We start from the raw sequence: 21,451 nt of genomic DNA, 5'->3' as shown, positions 1-21,451 counted from the left end.
CCATTTGATGTGGCATGTCCCCAAGCTTGTGGAGTCGTCTGTGAGTCTGTGTTTCGTGGGGTGTGGCCCAGGTGTGTCAGGGTCCACCATGCAGTCGGGGCTTGAGCCTGAGTGCCCAGGTGTGTTAGGGTGGATGTGACTTCTGTGGGGCGTCCCCAGGTGTGTGAAGCTGGTTGCGCTGTGTCTGCGGCGGGGCGTCTCCGGCGGGCATCGGCGTGGGTGGGTCTGGCTGTTAGATGGCCAGTTGCGCGAGCGGCCACGCGTGTGCGAGGGCGCAGCAGGGGCTGGCGGGCCTCGCGTTCCGCCTGCAGGGGGCGCCGCCGGGGGCGGCCTGGGAGCAGAGGCGCGGGCCCGGCCCTGCATTTCCGCCCTGGCCCTGCCCTCCCCGACAGCCCCGGCTGCCGGCAGGTGAGGCGCTGAGCGCGGGCGGGGGGCGGGGGGCGGGGGGCGGGGGTCGGGGGTGCGTCTGCTCCGCCCCCCAGGCGGGGTGTCCTGGCGCCCGCGGGAACCTGGGGCGTCGTTCCCTGCGCGGTGTCCAGGCCGAGGCCGCAGCACTCGGCGTCCCCGCGGGCGAGGGAGGAGGCGTGGGGCGCCGCCGGCGAGGCCAGCCGGAGGGAGGGGACGGTGGACCCCGAAACGCGTCCTCCATTGCCCCGCGCGGGGGCCACGGGCGCGATTGCCAGAACGGGCAGAGGGCGGTAAAAGCCAGGAACCGCCTCACGCACGGGCGCTGCTTCCCTGTAAAGGAAGCGTGACAGCCCACACGCTGGCTTTCAGAGGACCTCAGCTGAACCGGGCTAACACTTCTCAGAAATTGTTTTTCATTTTAAAGATTTCCTGTTTGTAAGGAGACTAGAAGCTGCAAAAGAAATCTAAAAACGTCTCCTGGCACTTGTGAATTTCTGATCTAAGGTTTCTTTGGAGCCATTAGTGAAACTTCTGAAATTTTGAAGAAATTTACTGCCTTGATTATTAATTATGGTTATCATTGCTGTTTTACTCTGTGGGCCAAGGACAATGCCACAAGCTCAAAAGCAGACTTAAGTGTTTTTTGAACACAGCTTCTTAACTCCACGCTTAGTTGATTTAATATTTAAGTGATAAGAAAATGCAGTCGATTTCTGGCCCTTTTTATTGTTTGGGATGGAGTCTTGCCCTGTTGCCCAGGCTGGAGTGCAGTGGCGCGATCTCGGCTCACTGCAACCTCTGCCTCCCGGGTTCAAGCGATTCTCCTGCCTCAGTCTCCCGAGTAGCTGGGATTACAGGCGCCTGCTATCACGCCCAGCTTATTTTTGTCTTTTTAGTAGAGACAGGGTTTCACCATGTTGGCCAGGCTGGTCTCGAACTCCTGACCCCGTGATCCGCCCGCCTTGGCCTCCCAAAATGTTGGGATTACAGGCGTGAGCCACTGCACCCGGGATTTGTGGCCTTCTTTAAAAGCAAGTTATTCGTTTTGCTAAATGTCTCAGGAGAAATGATTAATGAAAAACTAAAGGTGACCTATTTAAAGTGTAGGTCTTACACACACGTAGGTGTCCTTATGTACATTTACCTGTAAGTGAAGACTTTTCCCTGGCCTCATTCAATTTACTGAAATGCTCAGATGAAAAGCACCTGCAGTTTGCCAGTATTTTCCCAAAATGCCTTGTTTTCCTGAAACTATTCCCAGAAGAAGCCAGACTTCCCTGAATAAGCAGACGACTGTGCTCTAGCAGAGATTCGTATTGTAAAAGCTGAGTTTGCAAAGTTAAATTAATTTCTAATTGGTGGATTTTTGTACGGAAATGCTTTGGGCTAGTTGACTTTACTAACCAGGCCCTAACTACTACTAGTTAGGAGAGGGTGGTTGTGGTGATCTGGATAGTAGGTAGCAGTAAGCAGAATAGAAGAGGGATTTTAAAATGATCTGTTCATTTCTCTCTTTACTAGTAAGATTTCCAATCTGTGTCCATTCTTGAAGTGAAGTCATTGGGAGGCTTTGTATCCACCTCGAGCCAGGGCCCGTACCAGGGATTAGGGCACCGGCAGGCTGGTGTGGAAGTGTAGTGCAGCCATGCTTGAAGAGGGGACAGGACCCAAGGAAAGGTGACAGTAAGAGGACAAAAACACAAAATATTCGCAGCCCTCTTTAGAACATCCTCCATCTAGGCAAAATCTATTAGGAATTTTAAGAGGCCTCAATTAAACATGACTGCCCAGTGTCCTGCTGAACAGGAATTCATTCTTCAGTTGAAGCTCTATTGTCAGTAAAACTACTCAGGATAAGGCAGCCATGTTTAGGCCGTGAGGACCTGCCCCTGGACTGCGGAGCTTGCTCCGTAAAAGGCGTCGTGATACCCCCTTAAATGGATTTACAGAAAAGACTTAGCTATTGGAAGTCTCTGGGATTGTATGGCATCATGAGGTAACAGACCTGGTAAATAGCTAGAACGTAAAGAAGAATGAAACCAGAGGCAGTGTGCTGTTGGAACTGAGAGGTGAGTGCTCACTGGAGGGCCAGGAGAAGGTCACAGTTGGGGAGACGTTAAGCAGAGAACAGATTTTTATAGGCAGAGGAATGGAAAGGGTGGCCGACACCATGAGCAAAAAATAAGAAGCTGAAAATGACAGTGTGTTCAGAGAAAGGTGAACAGCTGGCGTACTGAGGCTGGACTCCGCGAGAGGAGGGGTGGGGTCGGGGGTGGGGGTGCCTGGAAAGCAAGGCTCTCCAGTGATAACCTCTACGTTTTGATCAAGGTTCTGATTTTGTTTGTTTGTTTTGCTTATTGGGAAAATTTTAAGCAAACATAAAAGCACAGCAAAGTAGAATGAATTTCCATATATCCATCAAATGGACTTCACAAGTCTCGTTTGGCCATATCCACTTCATCTTTTTTTTTTTCTTTTTTTGGTTGTGGCTGAAGCAGTTTAAAGCAGTTTATTCCGGACAACATAACATTTCACACCTAAATTGTTCAGTATGTTTCTCCAGAGAAGGCATTTGCTTGTGTAACCATAATACAGTTATCACCTCCTGATGAAATTGACAGTAATTCCTTAACATTTTCTAAAACCTAGTCCATGATCAGATTTCCCTGATCACCTCAAAAATGAACTTATTTTTACTGTTGGTTTGTTTGAATCCACATCTAGACAAGAATTTGTTGACTGTTACCTTTTTATTTTATTTTTTGAGACAGGATCCAGCTCTGCTGAGATCATGGCTCACTGTAACCTCGAACTCCTGCATTCAAGCCATCCTCCCACCTCAGCCTCCTGAGTAGTTGGGATTACAGGCGTGTGCCACAACGCCCAGCTATTTTTTTTTTTTTTTTTTTTTTTTGGTGGAGACAGGTATTGCCCAGGCTGGTCTTTTTTTTTTTTTTTTTTCCTTCCTGAGACGGAGTCTCACTCACTCTTGTCACCCAGGCTGCAGTGCAGTGGCACAATCTTGGCTCACTGCAACCTCTGCCTCCTGGGTTCAAGCGATTCTCGTGCCTCAGCCTCCCAAGTAGCTGGGACTACAGGCGCATGCCACCACACCCAACTAATTTTTGTATTTTTAGTAGAGACGGGGTTTCACCATGTTGGCCACACTGGTCTGGAGCTCCTGAACTCAAGTGATCCACCTGCCTCTGCCTCCCGAAGGGCTGCGATTACAGCCGTGAGCCACCGTGCTCAGCTGTTATCTCTTTCAATCTAGGGCAGGGGTGGCAAATTTCTCTGTGAAGAGCCAGATACCAGCTCTTTCAGGCTTTGCAGGCCCTATGGTCTCTGCCACAACCGCTCCGCTGTGCCATCGTCATGCAGAAGTAGCCAGGGGTGATAGTAAATTGATAAGCATGGCTGTGTTCCAATAATACTTAATTTCCAAAGCTTTTGTGTTTTAAAATCCACCCACAGGCTGGACTTACCCGCAGGCTGTGGTTTGCCGACCCAGGTCTAGAGCAGCCTTGGCGGGTTTCCTCAATACCAATGACTGTTGATGTTACTTGGTTGATTGCCTGTAGGGTGCCTCACACTCTGGATCTGCTGGGCTGCTTTTCGTGGAGTGTGGTTTGGCTTGCTTCTCTATCCCCTATATTTCCTGTAAACTAGAAGTTAGATCTAGAGGCTTAATTAGGTTCATGCTTGCCATTTTTGGCAAGTCTACTTCAGAAGTGGTTTGACTTTTTTTAAATCTAAATTTATCTGACTTTAAAGACTTGGAAACCCTCATCAAAGAATCAAAGAAGCTCAACATTACCAAAATAGGAGCTCAGCATTACTAAAATCGGCTTTGCCTGATGGCTGAGAAGACACTTTTTTCTTTTTCTTTTTACTTTTCTTATTTGTAGGAGAGTATATAGAGCTGTTATTTCTCAAATAGTTCTTTTTTGATAATTTTTGTGGGTACCTAGTAGTAGGTGTATATGAGATACAATGTGTAATAATAAACCCTCATTACAAGGTATATGAGATACAATGTGTAATAATCACATCATGGTAAATGGGGTATCCATCACCTCAAGCATTTATCTTTTGTGTTACAATCTAACGATACTCTTAGTTATTTTTAAATGTACAGTTACATTATTACTGACTATAGTCACCCTGTTGTGCTATCAAATACTAGATCTTATTCCTGCTTTCTGTGTTTTTGTACCCATTAACCATCTCTGCTTTCCCTCAACCCCCCTACTACCCTTCCTAGCCTCTGGTAACCATCATTCTGATCTCTATCTCAGTCAGTTCAATTGTTTTAATTTTTGGCTCCCACAAATGAGTAAGAACATGCAAAGTTTGTCTTTCTGTGTCTGGGTTATTTCACGTCACATAATGACCTCCAGCTGCACCATATTGTTGCAAATGACAGGATCTCCTTTTTAATGGCTGAATAGTACTTCATTATGTATATGTACCACATTTTGTCAAGGAGGTCTTGAGAACTTTGAACCCTTTCTCTAGGTCACTGGGAAGGTTCCTCTATTCAAGGCATTCTTTGGCCCCTCAAGCATGTGGACTGCATTTTTTGCACTGAATATAAATATATTCCTTCCCTGGGTATGTGCCTAGGGTCTGAGATTGCCTTCTAATGGTAGTTAGGTCATTTATGTTTGTTTTTAACCCCCTTATTGCTTAAATGTTTAACTTTCTTCAGTTGACTTCCTCTTATCTCGCCTCCCAACAGGACTGAAAACTGGATATTTGGTCCCCATGGACTTTCTGGTCACCCTGTGAGGTGGACTTAACTTTTTCTTGAGTCATGTGGAAGGACTCTGAAGTCAAAAGTTTTTAAGACTCTCAGGCTTACTGTGGATCTGGATTCTAAGGCAACACTTCCTTGAAGAAACAAGCTTACAGGTGAGAACTGTTAGCCTCTGTTCTAGAGTGTTCATTGCTCAAATTCTAGAGCACCACAAGAAGTATGCTGACAAATAGTGCCAGTTGGAAGCCCTTGTCTCTTTGTCATTTAAGAATAGTAGTGGTGAGGAGCCAGGTACGGTGGCTTGTATTGTAATTCCAGCACTTCAGGAGGTTGAGGCAGGAGGATTGTTTGATCCCAGGAGATTGAGGCTGCAGTGAGCTGTGATTACACTGATTATGCCATTGTGCTCCAGCCTGGGCAACAGAGTGATACCCTGTCTCAAAAAATTAAAGGAGGAGGGAAAGGGAAGGAAAGAATAGTAGAGAAACTGTATATTCATTTCTGCATCTGTTTTTCTCTGGGGTTGTCTTTTGATTTATAAGAATTATTTATACATTGAGAATACTAATCTTTTGTCATACGTACTATAACTATTTCCACCCTATTTTTTGTACTTTGTGTAATACAATCTCTAGGCTTTGCAAAAAAATTTAATTTTATGTAGTTAAAAATATCGATCTCCCCTTTATAGTGTCTTTGTTTTGTGTTTTGCTTAGAAAGACTTGCCCGTTTTAAGGTTTCTTTTAAAAATTCATGTTAACACAGATAAATGAAAATGTAATGAGAGCTAGGAACATGTGATTCTCAAAAAGACTATTGAAGGGGGAGTATTTCCAGACAATAAATACCAAACTAATGTTGGCATTAAGATTGGACGTATGTTGCTAAGTGTTGAAGTTGGGAGATGAGTATTTGAGAGTTCCTTCTATCATTACCCTAGTTTTGTACATATTTTACTTTACATAACACAGTTTTTTTTTACCAAGAAAAAAATAGCAGGGGGAAGTTATATCTTTGTCCCATTCATTCATATTCAGCAGCTATTTATTAAGCTATTCTGAACACTGGAGGGTATCATGTTAATGAATGAAAAAGGTGTTGGAATTTCTATTATGTGGGAGACAAATATTAGCATCATGGCTAAGGGCACCAACTTCTGTGTCAGACCGCCTGGCTTCTCGTCCTGACACTGCCACTTACTAGCTGGGTGATTTTGGACTTTTTAATTAAAAAGATATGTATAATAACAGCTGTCTGGAGGCTCTAGGGAGAATCTGTTTTCTTCCTTTTTGTAGCTGCTAGAGGCCACCTGCATTCCTTGGCTTGTTGGCCCTTTCCTCCATATTCAAAGCTAACAATATTACCCTTCTCTGACCCTGCTTTTGTCGTCACATCTGTCTGATCTGATCCAGGGCAGGTTTTCCAGTTTTAAGGATTCCTCATTTGATTAGATTGGGCCCACTTGGATAATCCAGATTAATCTCTGCACCTCAAGGTCCTCACATCTGTGAAGTCCGTTTTGGCATAGGAGGTAACATATTCATAGGTTCCAGGGATTAGGATGTAAACATCTTTGGGTGTCCATTATTCTGCCAACCACAGATTTGAGGAGACAAAAGAACGTGAATGTGGCTGAGTCCTTGGCAGGGAGGAGATGGGACTGGAGAGGGAGCCAGGGAGAGAGGATTCTGTAGGTCATCATAAGTTTTGAAGTTCCTCCCAACAGTAAGAGGAAGTTATGGTCAGATTTATTGCCCCAAATCTGAAATCAACTGTTTCTCCAAGGAGCCCTGGTTAGCTGTTGTAAAGTGAAAAATGGTACTTAAAGACCATAATCTGGCCCTAATAAGGTGCTCATTGCTGTTGGATTGGCAGTTGTTCTTAAGCCATTTCAACAGACAGAGACAGGGAAAACCATTGTTCAAGATAAAATATTTCATGAGCACATACTGGTAACATCCAAGTCTTTTTCTGGACTACAACGTTTTTGCTTAATGTCATAGAACTTATATCCATACCCCTTTCTTCCACTCCAGAAATCTCAGTTCAGAACAACCCAGCATAATTTATTATTTGCTTTAGCCCTCACCCCACAGAGTCACTGCCACAGGGGTGTGGGGATTGGGAGGAAGACCATGGAGATAAGGTGACATTTTTGCTACATCGTATCAAGCGTACATACTGTCTACATGACTTCTCTCTTTTGCTGTTGACCTTGATTACCTGACTGAAATAGTGATTGTCAGGTTTCTCCACTGTAAAGTCACACTTTCCCCCTCCCTTCATACTGTGCTCTGAAAGGAAGTCACAGTGAGCAGCCTGCACTTCTGAAGGGAGGAGTTATTTAGGCTTCATCTCCTTAAGGGGAAAGTGTCTACATATGTTATTTGGAATTCTTCCGTGCAGGAGGGTTATCTGTTTTCTTGCGTTTGTTTACTCAGCCATTTATATCATTATGGACTCACAGATACTTATATTATACTTTAGGTTCTAATCCAATACTCCTTATTTTGTTCTCCAGTTGTTCCTGCTTTGGCCATTGGGAGCCTGTTCCATTGTCTCTTGTGTCCCTTCAACTTGTCCCATCTTTGTGGGCTGGTGGGTTTGTTTACTTTTGAGCACTTCCTTGCTTTCCGATATTGCTAGATGCCCTAGATTGATCTTGTGTATTTCCTGTTTCAGTCTTAGGTTCAGCCGTTTCTCTGGGGAACCCTGGTCCCCTCTGTTGGAGATGGTGTTAGAAACCACAAGCTGGATGCTGGTGTGCTCATTTTGACCATGCTGGCATTGCTTTTAGGTCCTCTCAGCTGATGAAGCAAGGAAATGTCTGTGTGTACTGACCTGTGTATATACACATATCACTAAATACTTCTGTATGGAACCATTTGTTTCTGTGAGTCCACACTGGTGTCTCCAGCCCTAATCCTTTACCCCGTGGATCACTCTTGCCTTTTCCCTGCTGTCTCTCACCTCCCATTCCAACAGTGAGAAACGTGGCTCCCGTTGCCTGTGGCGCATTTGCCTACTTGTTCAGTACATATGTGTGTATCACAGTGTTGGAACTGCCATCTCGCCCTATGGGAACCACTGAAACAACGAGAGCCCGGTTTTTATGAATATACACAGTTCCTTTTGCCTTTAGTCTTGTAACTGTAGACTGGGCCAACAGGTGAAACAGTTTCTTTGGGCAGGCTGAAATGAGATCCTACTACCTTGAGAACATCTTACCAGTCAGATCTACAGGGTGGAGATTTCATAGCTTCCCCCTGGCAGTTCTTCCATCACTTGTGAGCCCTGGCTGTTTTATTCTGCCTAAGCCAAGGCAGCCTTTGCTATCCTGACTTGACACAGAAGAGTTACTTAGTAACTGTGTTCATTTGCTAGGGCTTCCATAGCAAATTACCACAAACTGGGAAGCTTAAGACAACAAAAATTTATTCTCTGCTCACAGAATCCAAAACCAGAAATCAAGGTGCTGTCAGGGCTGCCCTCCCTCCAAAGGCTGTATGGAAAGTCCTTCCCTACCTTTTTCGGCTTCTGGCGGCTCCAGGCGTTCCGCGGCAAGGGGCCGCACACCTCCCGGCTCTGCTGTGTCTTCACATGGCCCCCTCCTCGGTGTCTGTCTTCTCTTCTGTCCCTCATAAGGATATTTGCCATTGGATTCAGGGCCCATGTAGATTGCCCAGGATGATCTCATCTCAGCTTCCCTAATTAATCACATGTGCAAAGCCCCTTTGGCGTGCGAGGTGCCATAGTCAAAAGTTCCAGGGATTAGGGCATGGACATGTTTGCTGGGACCTTTGTTCTGTCAGCCTCACTTTGTGATGCAGCAGCCGTCGCAGGATCAGAGCAGATCCCCAGGCATTTTTGGCAGAGTAAGACCAGGTCCCAATCCCCGAGGTGTGTTTCTGCTGCTCTTGTACACCGAGGCAGACCCATCAGGTCTAGACCCAGCAGGCCCCTCTTTCCTCAGCGCTGAAGGGAGGGAGCTTTGGGCTGACAGGAGACATAAGTTCCACGTGTGAATTCCATCAGCAGAACGGTGCTCAGAACCTTCTGATTCACTCTGTAGGGGCGGAAAGGGGGTGATCCCTCTCTACCCTGTCATAAGGGTCATGGCTGACACCCCAATGACAAAGATTAACAATAGAAAAGCAAAACACGTGTTCAATCATAGTTTTACATGACATAGGAGCTTTCAGAATGAAGACCCAGAGACCCAGGGTGAACTCTCCAGATTTTGCTTAGATGTGAAGAAGCACAGACCGCCATGTGGAAATTCATTTGGAAAAAAGGGTGTGAGCTGATGGAAATAGACCGAGTAGGGAAGCCCAGCAAGGCCTGTCTCCTCAGGTTCTTCTTGGCCTCTCTGTTGTAGCATTTCTTCCTTCCAGGAATGGGGTAGGACCCTCTGGAATGAGGGTCTCATTGTCCAAGGTCTTTATGGCCAGCTGTTATACAGAAAGGCATGGGGAAGGCTAGAGAGTAGTATTTTTAGGTTTTATGGCTGGCTTTGGGGAAAGGGGTTCTGGTTCCTGTTACCCGCACTGGGGAAGAGAAGTTCTGGATCCTATGGTTTGTCTTGGGGGAGGATGAGAGGGGTAAGACACACGCAGGAGAAGGTCAGAGAGACTGAGCTGCTGAACCCCTCAACTCCTAGGCCCTCCTCTCCCCACAGCTGTGGGCACTCCTGCCTCCGTACCCTGGGGGTGGTTTTGCTACAGTTGCTCTTTTATTTGAATTTCACGTTATTTTGTCTTGCATAATTAATTGTTTTTGCATGCTAGCCTAAACACTGCAGGGCTGTGAGCTCTGATTGGGTGAGAACCATGCGTTCCTCATTCGGAGTCCGCCATCATGCCTTCCACATAGTGGGCACCCAGTAAGAAAGAACTCATTTCCAGTTAGTCGAGAGTGTTTTTACAGAACTGATGTTCTGAGTCAGGCCAGAGTAAATTAGAGTAAGGAAGAGTATATGCGGGAATACTCCCCATATTATGCTGTGTTCCTGTCCATTTTTCAAATGACCACATTTACTTTTCAAGCTTTTGAGTGTTAATTACCTCTTCCTGCTGTTGTCATCTGTACTTGGGAGTATGAGGCAGGTAAGTTAAAGAAAATTAATATTTTTACATCTCATGATGGTTTTACTAACTTTCCAGCATTAAATGAGGTTTGAAAAGTGTTCTTTGAGCCATTATTGAAAATAATCATAACTGCCTGCTTTGAATTACTCTTCCTCCCTTGATTTGGTTTTCTGCAAAGTTAGATCCAGATTATAAAAGCCTAATAAAAACTTATAAGAGGAGATTAGTGTATCTCGTAAATGAACAAAGAATGGTTTGACGGCATTGGAGGGAACATTTACGAAGTCTAAGTCATGGTTAACGTGGTAATTTTAGGAAGAATTGTGAACAGCAGGATCTTTTACAACAGAAGTCAAGTAGACTCACAGGTCAGCCAGCAGAACCAGGGTTCCGGGGCTTAAGATCAGCTGGGATATAAATGAATGTACTGACTGTGGGAGCTTGCCAGAAGCTCGGTTACCTGCCTCTCGCTGGGTTTCTCGAGCCTCTGTGTCACTTTCCGTCTGGGCTAACTGGCAGATATCTTACGCAAATGTGACACATTCTGGACTCTCAGGTTTCGGTGTAGCGGTGGCATAAGTGGATGTTTTCATTATGTAGAATAAAAACAATATTGGCAGAATATCTATAACAAAGACATCTTGAACAAACTTGTGTCCAGGGAGGCGCTCTCTCCATTGGCAGTGTTTGGGATTAGAGCTGTGGAGGTGAAGGTAGCCACTACCGTGGGAGGAAAAGAGGAGTGCACTTGGTGTTCGGACATTTCCCTGTGGACGCGCAGATGCCAGTATCTCCTTATCAAATGAATGGTTTTCAGAGTCAACTTTGTGATCAGGGCTCTCTTAGAAAACATCCATTTCCCTTTCCTATCTTTCCCTTCTGATATTTTAGTTGTGCCTGAGTAAATAACGAACCCCTGGTGAAGAAAGGCAAGTGAAAATATCATTCCCACCCTTTATTCATAACAATTAGGTACAAACTGGCCTTGAATTTGGTTCCTGCGGGGATAGAGACACATCCCAGTTGATGAACCCTTCTTCCCTCCCTGCCGCCCTCCCTCCTTTCCTTCTCCCCTTCATCCCTCCCTACTTTCCTTCTCCCCTTTCTCTCTTTTTTTTTCCCTTTTCAGCATTTTACTGTGAGCATTTCCAGACATACTCAAAAGTACAGTATAGTAACCCTCATGTGCCACCCACCCGGGATCAGAGATGACTGCACCATACTGGCTTTGCCATGCTTGTTCTACGTGCCCTCCTCCCTTTGTGTTTTGGAGTTTTGTTTGCTTGTTTCTAGAGTTTTGAAGCAAATGCCAGAAATCATGTCATTTCACCCCCAAATATTTTATTATGAATTTTGAGGGTTTTTTACATAAATATAATTCTGTCCAACAGTGAAAAAATATTCCTTAACATCTTTTAATTTTTTATCCCAATTTCCTTTCTTTTTCTTTTTATTTATTTATTTATTTATTTATTTATTTATTTATTTATTTTTGAGATGGAGTCTCGCTCTTGTCGCCCAGGATGGGGTGCAATGGCGTGATCCTGGCTCACTGCAACCTCTGCCTCTTGGGTTCAAGTGATTCTCCTGCCTTAGCCTCCTGAGTAGCTGGGATTACAGGCACCCACCACCACGCCTGGCTAATTTTTGTATTTATAGTAGAGATGGGGTTTCACCATGTTGGCCAGGCTGGTCTTGAACTCCTGACCTCAAGTGATCCGCCGTCCTCAGCCTCCCAAAGTGCTGGGATTACAGGTGTGAGCCACTGCCCGGCCTATTTTTCTAAAACAAGGTCTATACAGTTGGTTTATTCGAGTCAGAATTTTTAAATCCCATCTATTGTATTTGGTTTATGTATCTCTTGTCTCTTTTAAAAATAATTTTGTATGCCAGGCACTAATTTGATTCAGAGTGTTCTTATTCTTTTACCTTTCATTTTTAAACTGTTTTAGAGTAGTTGCATGCTCTCATGCTTTCATTCATTGTTATTAAGTTTACAGTAAAACCAACTTGTTTGTACAATGTGAATAGCTTTAAAATGTGTGGATTCTTGTACTGGCCATCACCAACGGTATACAGAGCAGTCCCATCACCAAAAAGCCAGGAAACAAAACAAACCCTCCCTCATTCTGCCCCTTTGTAGTCTAACCCACCCCTTCCTCAAACCCTGACAGCTTTGATTTGTTCATCTTCGTATGTTGTGCCTTTTCCAGAATGTCATGTAAATGAAATGATATAATATGCAACCTTTGAGGCTGACTTTTCACTTCGACGACACCTTTGAGATTTGTTTGTGTGTATGTCCTTTCTTATCGCCATCGTCTGGATGTACTGCAATGTATGTATCCGTTCACAGTGGAGGGCCATTTGGATTATTTACAGTTTTTGGTGATTTTGAATACAGCTGCTGTAAGCACTTATATACAGGTTTTTATCTGAAGAAAAGTTTTTGTCTTTCTAGGGTAGATTCCTAGGAGTGCAATTGCTGGGTCATAATTTTGTAAGAAAGTTCTAGATGTAATTTTATAAGACACTTTCCACCATGCCTGTACTGCTTTGCATTCCCACCCGCAATGGTGAGAGTTCCAGTTGTTTCACATCCTTCTCAGCATCTCATGTTATCAATTTGGTGTTTCTTTATTTGAGCCATCCTAATAGATGTGTTATTTTTATTTTTATTAGGTTTTTGAGATTACAAAAATTTGTTTTTAATAATTCTCTTACAAGTTATTGGATTAAATTCATATACCTGTTTTCAAAATAAATATTGGTTTTCTGATTTTTTACATTGAAATATGGTAAGTATACTGAAAAAGCCAGGATATTATATAGATAGTGAGATTCGAGAATGACTCTTAATTGAGAGATTATATTTGGCAAAGTATTACAAAATAATATCTGAATTCACAATGCATTTTGCAATGCAAGATCCATTCATTATATGCATTTCATTCCTGAGCATCTCATTCCTGTTTGACCATTAGTAGTAGTAACTAGTAGTGCCATGTTTGCTTTTGCCATCAGTTTTATGCTAGATTGGATTGGTCGATGAATAGTTGATTACATGGGAACAAACTGGATGTCAGCAGAGAGTAATTTGTTTGAATGCCCTTTAACTGTAGCAAACACCATTGTAGTGTTTGTTTGTTTGTTTGTTTGTTTAGACAGGGTCTCACTATGTCACCCAGGCTGGAGTGCAATGGCACAGTCACAGCTCACTGCAGCCTCGACCTCCTGGGCTCAAGTGATCCTCCTGCCTCAGCCTCCCAAGTAGCTGGGACCACAGTTGTGCACCACCTACATCCTGCTAACTTAAATTTTTTGTAGAGATGGAGCCTTGCTATGTTGCCTGGGCTGATCCCATCATAGTTTTTTTAAAGGGCTGCTCCAGTGTGTCTGAAGCAGTAGTCAAAGCTTGCATTTGAATACCTTTTTCCTTATTAAAACATGGTGAGCTCAAAGAAGAAAACAAGTCGAAATTTGTGAAACAAAAATCATGCATCTATCTCTTTGTCTGATTTAGGAACAGTAGTCTCTGATCACTATTGGTTGAAAGTCTGGAGTTGACTCCTAGATTAGTTACTAAAATGCCACTGTTAATGTTTGTCATCTCTCACTCCTCCCCTACGATGAAACTGGGAAGGTCTCTGGGTACACAGGTCATTGCTAATGGAGGTCCTTCTGTAAATTCAAACCTCACCACCCGTTAACTGCTATGGTATAGGCTCTCAGTTGGTGGTAGTATTTAAAAGACACAGAACGAAGATTCCTGTCATCTACTTGGAAGAACGGTAGCATATAGGTTTTATTTTGTGACTGGAATCTCCCTGTTTTTCCTTCTGAAAAGTTGCTGGAGGGTTCGACCTATTGGCAGACCTTCCTTTCTAATATAGGGACATCACAAAGGAAAAACTGAGCTGACAAAGGAAGACTGAGGACAGACATCAGATGGGCTCTTGAGGTTGCTGTGGCTGAAACCTCAGAGGCCAAGTGTAGGGAAGATTTGGTTTCAAGTGTTAAAGAAATAGGATAGATTTCTTTCTCTCTTTTTTTAATACACATAAGTATGATTTATGTATTATATGATATTCTGGAGGAAGCAGTTCTGTTAATTTCTTTTTATTATTTCAGCTTTTATTTTAGATACAGGAGGTACCTGTGCAGGTTTTTTACAGAGCATATTGTACCCAGGTAGTGAACATAGTACTCAGTGGGTCATTTTCAACCCCTGCCTCCCTCCGTTCTGTGCTCTAGTATCTTCACTGGCTCTTGCTCCCAGGTTTATGTCCATGTGTGCTCAGTGTTTAGCTCCCATTTATAAGTGAGAACGTGGTATTTGGTTTTCTTTCTTTTTTGAGATGGGGTCTCACTCTGTTGCCCATGCTGGAGTGCAGTGGTGCAATCTCAGCTCACTGCAACCTCTGCCTCCCAGGTTCAATCGATTCTTCTGCCTCAGCCTCTGGAGTAGCTAGAACTACAGGTGCGCACCACCACACCCAGCTAATTTTTGTATTTTTAGTAGAGACAGGGTTTCGCCATGTTGTCCAGGCTGGTCTCAAACTCCTGACATCAAGTGATTCCACCGGCCTCAGCCTCCCAAAAAGTGCTGGGATTACAGGTATGAGCCACCACGCCCGGCCAGGTTTTCTGCTCCCGTGTTAATTCAGTTAAGCTTATGGCCTCCAGCTGTATCCATGTTGCTGCAAAGGACATGATTTCTTTCTGTTTTATGACTGTGTAGTAGTCCATGGTGTATATGTGCCACATTTTTTGTCCAATCCACTGTTGATGGACACCTATGTTGGTTCCATGTCTTTGCTGTTGTGAATAGTACAGCAATGAACATATGAGTGCATGTGTCTTTTTGGTAGAATGATCTATTTTCCTTTGGATATGTACCCAGTAATGGGATTGCTAGGTAGGTCTGTTTTAAGTTCTCTGAAAACTCCAAACTGCTTTCCACAGTAGCTGAACTAATTGACATTTCCACAGTGTATAATCATTCCCTTTTCTCCACAGCCTCGCCAGCATGTTTTTTTTTTTTTTGACTTTTTGATAATGCCATCTTGACAGGTGTGAGATGGTATCTCATTGTGGTTTTGATTTTCATTTCTCTGATTAGTGAAGATGAGCTTTTTTGGGTATGTTTGTTGGCCACTTGTGTGTCTTCTTTTCAGAAGTGTCTGTTCATATCCTTTGCCCATTTTTAATGGGTTTATTTGTTTTTTGCTTGTTGATCCTGTGGTTGAGTAGTTTTTGTTTTAAAACTAACATATTAGGCCAAGCACAATGGCCCTCACCTGTAATCCTAGCATTTTAGGAGGCTGAGGCGTGTGGATTGCTTGAGCCCAGGAGTTTGAGACCAGCCTAGGAAACATAGTGAGACCCCATCTCTCAAAACAAACAAATAAAGAACCTAACATATTAATTGACCATTACATCTGTTGGGATTGGAATAAATCAGAAATAGTAAAGGATTAGTAAGGGTGTTACATCCATTGGACTCAAGTCTTTGTTTTGTTTAAAAAGTTATGTATGGGTCTCTTTTAAACTTCTGGCTTATTGAGATTGTTTCAATGAAGTCACATATATGCACATATTTCATGGGATGGGGGAAGGGTAATGGAAGAGTATTGGGCCTTAGTCCAGGGTGTTTAGAATACCAGACTAATATAGCTGCTGCCCCCTGGTGGCAGCGTAGTAAACAGTGAAGTTCAAAGGTAAGGACTTGTGGAGAGCTAAGTCCAGTGGACTGTGGGTGTCAAGAGGATTGTAGAGGAAACTGGGAAGATGCCGCTTCTCTCCCACTCTTCTTGTGATTGCTACCTATATGGTCTTAGAAAAATCTTTTAGTTGGATTGAAGTGTAGATTTCATATTCAACTTTAAAATGTACTTTCTAAACTTTTTCCAGCCTTAATACCCTATGCTTCTCCAAGGGTATTAATAAAAGATGCCATTATATAGCAAAAGATGTCAAGTTCTATTTTTTTCCTTTAGCAGCTGTATCCTAAGAAACCCCAGATATTCGTTCAGGAAAGCAAGTTCTAGAGTACACCCTGAAGCTGGATACAGATACAGCTCTGGGCAGCAAAATGCATAAATGTACCTGCAGCACAGTTCATCATTAATCAGTATGAGGACTCTGCATTCTTATGAAAAGCTTACATCATCTGAAAAATGTTTTTTTATCCTGGTGTGATGGTGCACGCCTGTAGTCCCAGCTACTCTGGAGGCTGAGGCAGGAGGATACCTTGAGGCAAGGAGTTTGAGGCTGCAGTGCACTATGATCACACCTGTGAATAGCCACTGCACCCCAGCCTGGGCAACATAGCAAGACCCTGTCTACAAAAATAAATAAATGTTTTAAACATTAACACATAAATTTTACCATCTTAACCATTTTTAAGTGTACAGTTCAGTAGTATTAAGTATATTCACATTGTTGTGCAACCAACCTTGAGAACATTTTCATCTTTTAAAACTAAAATTCTATATCCATTAAACAACTCCCCATTTTCCCCGTCCCCCAGCTCCTGGTAATCACCATTCTGTTTCCTGTCTGTATGAATTTGACTACTCTAGGTATGTCATAAAAGTGGAATCTTACAGTATTTGTCTTTTTGTGGACTGGCTTATTTTGCTTCGCATAGTGTTCTCAAGGCTTATCCTTGTTGTAGGATGGGTCAGAATTTCCTTCCTTTCAGTCTTTTCAAGGCTCTGTAATATTCCATTGTGTTTATACCCCACATTTTGTTTATTCCTTCCTCTGTCAGTGGACACTTGGGTTGCATCCACCCCTTGGCTGATGCTGGGAACGTGCATGAGCTATGTCATTTTTAATATACTGTGCAGACCAATGCAGAGAAGGGCTTATACAGGTTTTTCCTGCACATAAAAGGTTAAATTTCATAATAAAGAACACCAGTCAACCATACCAGATAACTAGTGTATGGCTTTTTGTATGTTTGAGTAAGTTAAAAAAGGATAAGACTTATTGGATACAAGATATATGTGAGGCATTATTATATCTGTGATATATTCTATTTAGTCCTTGTTCTGTGATTTATCCTTCTCTCAGAGGGAGTAAGAGTTATTGAGATCATGTGTGGGCCAGAATGTATATATACATACATTATCTCCATACATCAATGTTTGAGGTGGGCATTATTATCCCCATTTGTAGGGAATTGGAACTGAGGTTCACAGAGATGAAACACCCTGAACAAGGTCACACAGCTAAAACACAGCAGGGTTTTACATGACTTTGAAATGAAGTACATCTAGTTCTAAAGTGTGTCCTCTGGGCCGCGTGCAGTGGCTCATGCCTATAATCCTAGCACTTTGGGAGGCTGAAGTGGCAGGATTGCTTGAGGCTAGAAGCTTGAAACCAGCCTGGCCAAATGAGACCCCGTCTCTACAAAAATTAAAATTAAAACTAAAAAAAGAAAGTATGTTCTCTGTCCACACCACACTTTCTTCTGCTGCACAGCATATACATCTGTGTTCTGAAGGATATTAGAGTGATATCAAAGAATGGCACTTCTATATGATCATTAGAAAAACTGTAATATCTTTGCATTAAATACAGTCTTTTCAATTTTTCTTGCAAAGACACAGCATCAGTTTGGATGAGTTCATCTGAAATGTATTGCCAAGGCTTGCCTGCTGGGGGATTTTGCAAAATAAATCTCCCTACTTACAAAAGTGTGCTTCTCATGTGCCAGTTCCCATGTATCTGAGGTTATCCTCCTCGACACTGTTATCTTCCCTTTTTTCCCTTCTTTCCTTTGGATTGGCAGAGAGCTAGGACTGTTGTCACTGCTCTCTGCTTCCCCGTCTCTTTAATGCCATGGTGTTTTGGGCTGGAGCTTTGATCCATTCTGGCACTGTGTTTTCACACAGCTCAAGGGCTATAAACTGTCCTCATACAGGGTCGTTTTCTTGGAGACTCAGCAATCTCTCGGGGAGGCCAATCGCAACATTTTCTTACATATGGAATTATTAGATGAACAAATAAGTAGCGATACATCATCTGAGCAGGCATTTAAGCCTAAGATTCCACGTTTTGGGGTATCCTTATAGCAGCACCCCAGTCTCTGTGGTACAAATTTACTGTATTAGTCTTTTCTCATACTGCTAATAAAGACATACCTGAGACTGGGTAATTTATAAAGGAAAGAGGTTTAATTGACTCATGTTCAGAATGGATGATGAGGCCTCAGGAAGCTTATAATCATGGCAGAAGGAGACATTCCTTGGGATTTTATAAACCTAGAGGATGGGTAAGGACCCAGACTGCTTCCAGAGATTCATTTGAGGTCTGATATAATTTGGCTGTGTCTCCACCCAAATCTCATCTTGAATTGTAGTTCCCATAATCCCCACATGTCGTGGGAGGGCAGGTGGACATAACTGAATCATGGCAGCGGTTCCCCCCATCCTGTTCTTGTGATAGTGAGTTAGTTCTCATGAGATCTGATGGTTTTATAAGGGGCTTCCCCCTTCATGGGGCACTCATTTTCCTTGATGCCACCATGTGAAGAAGGACATGTTTGCTTCCCCTTCCGCCATGATTATAAGTTTCCTGAGGCCTCCTCAGCTATGCTGAACAGGAGTCGATTAAACCTCTTCCTTTTATAAATTACCCAGTCTCAGGTATGTCTTTATTAGCAGTATGAGAATGGACTAATACAGTAAATTTGTACCACAGAGAGTGGGGTGCTGCTATAAGGATACCCAAAAATGTGGAAACCACTTTGGAACTGGGTAACAGGCAGAGGCTGGAGCAATTTGGAGGGCTCAGAAGAAGACAGGAAAATGTGGGAAAGTTTGGAACTTCTTAGAGACTTGGAGGGCTCAGAAGACAGGAAGGTGTGGGAAAGTGTGGAACTTCCTAGAGACTTGTTGAATGACTTTGTCCAAAATGCTGATAGCAACATGGACAATAAAGTCCAGGCTGAGGTGGTCTCAGATGGAAATGAGGAACTTGTTGGGAACTGGAGCAAAAGTCACTCTTGTTATGCTTTATCAAAGAGACTGGCGGCGTTTTGCCCCTGCCCTAGAGATCTGTGGAACTTTGAACTTGAGAGAGGTGATTTAGGGTAGCTGGTGGTAGAAGTTTCTAAGCAGCAAAGCATTCAAGAGGAAGCAGACCATAAAAGTTTGGAAAATGTGCAGCCTGACAATGTGATAGAAAAGAAAAACCTATTTTCTGGGGAGAAATTCAAGCCCACTGCAGAAATTTGCATAAGTAACAAGGAGCCAAATGTTAATCACCAAGGCAGTGGCGAAAATGTCTCCAGGGCATATCAGAGACATTCTCAGCAGCCCCTCCCATCACAGGCCTGGAGGCCTAGGAGGGAAAAATGCTTTTGTGGGCTAGGCCCAGGGCCCACATGCGCTATGCAGCCTCGGGACATGGTGCCCCCCTGCCTCCCAGTTGCTGCAGCTCCAGCTGTGGCTAAAAGGGTCCAGTGTAAAGGTCAGGCCATTGCTTCAGAGAGCACAAGCCCCAAGCCTTGGCAGCTTACACATGGTGTTGGGCCTGTGGGTACATAGCGGTCAAGAATTGAGGTTTGGGAACCTCTGCCTAGATTTCAGAGGATGTACAGAGGCACCTGGATGTCCAGGCAGAATGTTGCTGCAGGGGCAGAGCCCTCATAGAGAACCTCTGCTAGGGCAGTGCAGAAGGGAAATTTGGGGTTGAAGCCCCCACACAGAGTCCCCACTGGGGCACTGCCTAGTAGAGCTGTGGGAAAAGGGTCCTTCAGACTCCAGAGTGGTGGAACCACCAATGGCTTGCACTGTGCACCTGGAAAAGCAGCAGACACTCAATGCCAGTCTGTGAAGGCAGCTGGGAGGGAGGCTGTACCCTGCAAAGCCATAGGGGCGGAGCTGCCCAAGGCCATGAGAGCCCACCTCTTGCATCAGCATGCCCTGGATGTGAAACATGGAGTCAAAGGAGATCATTTTGGAACTTTAAGATTTAATGATTGCCCTATTGGATTTCAGACTTGCATGGGGCCTGTAGCCCCTTTGTTTTGGCCAATTTATCCCATTTGGAATGGGCTTATTTATCCAATGGCTGTACCTTCATTGTATGTAAGAAGTAACTAACTTGATTTTGATTTTGTGGGCCCATGGGCAGAGGGGACTTGCTTTTGTGTCAGATGAGACTTTGGACTTCACTTTTGAGCTAACGCCGGAATGAGTTAAGACTGAGGGACTGTTGGGACGGCATGATTGTGTTTTGAATTGTGAAGACATACGATTTGGGAGGGGCCAGTGGTGGGATGTTATGGTTTGGCTCATCTTAAATTGTAGTTCCAAATCTCATCTTGAATTGTAGTTCCCATAATCCTGACGTGTCATGGGAGGCACCTGGTGGAGATAATTGAATCATGGGGGACGGTTTCTCCTATCCTGTTCTCTTGATAGTGAGTTAGTTCTCACGAAATCTGATGGTTTTATAAGGGGCTTGCCCCTTCACTGGGCACTCGTTCTTCTCCTTGATGCCACTGCCTTGTGAAGAAGGACATGTTTGCTTCCCCTTCTGCCATGATTGTAAGTTTCCTGAGGCCTCCTCAGCTATGCTGAACGTAAGTCAATTAAACCTCTTTCTTTTATAAATTACCCAGTCTTGGGTATCTTTATTAGCAGCATGAGAACAGACTAATACAAGGTCTTCAGTAACCCCTGACAGCAGGATGTTGGCCAATAAATATAAAAAGTGGGATTGGTAGAAATTGCTGATTGCAACCAAATATCCATTCTCTTCTTTTGTAATTACTGGTCCTGTTTTATTCAGTGACCCATGTGCCTAGTTATGGTGAATGAGAGGTAAGCAGAAATGTGTGGGGCTTCCAGGGAGGTTTTGAAAAGGAACCCGATTCAGTTGGAAGTAGGGCCCTGGTTCTTCACCTGCCCTGCCTCATGCCACCTCCTTTGAATGTGACATTATGGCTAGAGCTCCACCAGCCTTTTTTGTCTTGTGAGGGAAGATGGTGGTACCTGAGATTAGAAATTAGTTAACACATAGAAGGATCAGTCAGATACATAACTGCATTCAGGCTAGTGGGAGCCAGGTTTCCCAGTGTCAAAGAGGAGAGTTATTAATACAGAAATGCAGAAAACTGGAATGAATCCTGTGATATGCTTTGGGTTGAGTGTGTTTGTGTGAATTCATGGTTTTCAAT

The 21,451-nt window shown here is 43.7% G+C and overlaps 1 protein-coding gene across 2 annotated transcripts in view; it reads left to right on the top strand.

Moving 5' to 3' along the window:
• Positions 1 to 314: 314 nt before the first annotated feature.
• Positions 315 to 21,451, top strand: part of GGACT (gamma-glutamylamine cyclotransferase) — a 56,684-nt gene continuing 35,547 nt past the window's right edge. The window contains exons 1-2 of one of the 2 annotated variants that reach the window (XM_004054689.5): positions 315 to 408; positions 5,150 to 5,322. The gene's annotated coding sequence lies outside the window, so the exon portion shown is untranslated. Of the gene's footprint in view, positions 409 to 5,149; positions 5,323 to 7,791; positions 8,061 to 21,451 lie in introns of those variants that run through there. The other variant, XM_063697480.1, reaches the window with a different exon arrangement.

Source organism: Gorilla gorilla, chromosome 14 (genome assembly GCF_029281585.2).
Source record: "Gorilla gorilla gorilla isolate KB3781 chromosome 14, NHGRI_mGorGor1-v2.1_pri, whole genome shotgun sequence".
In the NCBI taxonomy this organism is placed as follows: Eukaryota; Metazoa; Chordata; class Mammalia; order Primates; family Hominidae; genus Gorilla; species Gorilla gorilla.
Note: the sequence above shows the minus strand (reverse complement) of the source record. Positions and strands in the feature narration are given on the sequence as shown.